This window comes from Octodon degus, unplaced genomic scaffold (assembly GCF_000260255.1).
Source record: "Octodon degus isolate 3935 unplaced genomic scaffold, OctDeg1.0 scaffold00018, whole genome shotgun sequence".
Classification (NCBI taxonomy): Eukaryota; Metazoa; Chordata; class Mammalia; order Rodentia; family Octodontidae; genus Octodon; species Octodon degus.
In genome coordinates, this window is record NW_004524594.1 from 24297383 (window position 1) to 24299010 (window position 1628).

Here is a 1628-nt window from a genome sequence, read left to right on the forward strand (position 1 = left end):
TGTTTACACATAAATCCAAATATCTAACCGTATACAACCTTGAAGCAGGACAGTCCCACAACATAATTTTTCCAGTCTCTTCCCTTCATTCACCACCACCTTCTCTTTGAACAATCATCTACCTAAGAGACAGCACAGAACCAACTGGCATGTATAACAAGCAGCCCATACTCAGAAGCCCAGAAAGACAAGAACTCCAAGCATGAACCTATTATTACAGATTACCATCTGAAGTGCAGTTGCTTGTGGGAGGCCATTAACCAGTATCCATTCTATTCCACTGCTGAGTTAAGTTTATGGCCCTTTTCACCTTGCCCATTCCCCGTGAATGACGTGCTATGCCCAAGGCATTGCACCTTCCTGTTGCGTAGATACCTGCTGACCCCAAAAGCCGAGACTTCCTCATTCCTACACCCCCTATAAATACCCAGCACCTCCCCTGAATAAATGGGACTTGATCAGAGTCTTGACATGTCTTCATTTCTCGTGTCTCCTGTCCTTTGTCCCCTCTTCAATTCCTGGCTCCTCCCCCAGGTGACCTTCATTGACTGACCCACTGGTTCAGGACAAGTGGTACCCAGCAAGTGGGGCATCTGGTATGGAGGATACAGTGACTGAACCGTCAGAGAGAGCGCACACAAGAGAAAGTCAGTAAAAGAGAGAGCCGACAAGAAAGAAAGAGGCAAAAGAGAGAATAAAAGAGGCCTGTGCGCCACAGATGCCTGCTGCAACATCTGAACCTCCTTAAGTGGACGGCACTCCTTTCCCCTTTCCCTTGACAATGGACAGGCATTATGTGAATGAGATATTTGTAGAAAGTTTGAGTAAAGCATTAAAGGCGTGAGGAGTAAAGGTTAAAATTAAGGATTATTATGGGACTTTTGGACCTAAAAAGGTCCCAGTGATACAGGGAAGTAAAACTCCAGATTTCGTATTCTCTAAAACTGAGGGGTGGATTTTGGGAACAAACGGAGGTTGAGAGTAAAATGTTTGATTGGGAAGAAAGGCTTCTGTCTCAGAGAGGACAGAAAGGGGGACCCGAGCGGGTTGCCCAGGAAGATGTCTCTTTAAGTTTATTTTTATAGAGCAAAACCATGCAGGGTTAAGGTAGAGAGGAAGAGGCGGCAGCACCATCCCTGGCTGCCCAAGGCAAAGGCTTTGGGGTGAGAGGAAGGGCTGAGCCAGATGGGTGAGAGGAAGAGGTCTTGCTTAGTTGGATGTGGGGTGGGATAAAACTATGGTCAACCAATGGGATTGCAAGCAACATTGCTCAGGTAAAGTTGATTACACCCAGGGCCAAATGGGGGCTGTGCTGATGACTCACTTAGGTCTTTTTAGGTTATGGATACCTATTTAGAAAATCAATCCCAGGTGCTACTCTTTTAGCATTTGTTTGGCCTTTCAGTCTTTTAGGTCTGGCTCACAGCAGGAGCATCCACCCCTCTCACAGTTACAAGATAACTTGTCTTTTGTGCTGTCTCCTTCAAGGGCCTTTCCCTGTCTGACTGCCTATTAATATTTCTATCTAATTTGGCTACCTGTAACACCAGTTATGGCCTTTTCCTACTGGAATTTAATTGAAGAAATCTTATCCCAGAGACACTGTGACCCGGTTGTTGCTAATGTGA

At 45.7% G+C, this 1628-nt stretch overlaps 1 protein-coding gene across 1 annotated transcript in view; it reads right to left on the minus strand.

The window, feature by feature from the left end:
* The window catches only part of LOC101578849 (basic salivary proline-rich protein 1-like), a 19453-nt gene that overhangs the window by 976 nt on the left and 16849 nt on the right, over nucleotides 1–1628 (minus strand). The gene's annotated exons all lie outside the window — the stretch shown is intronic.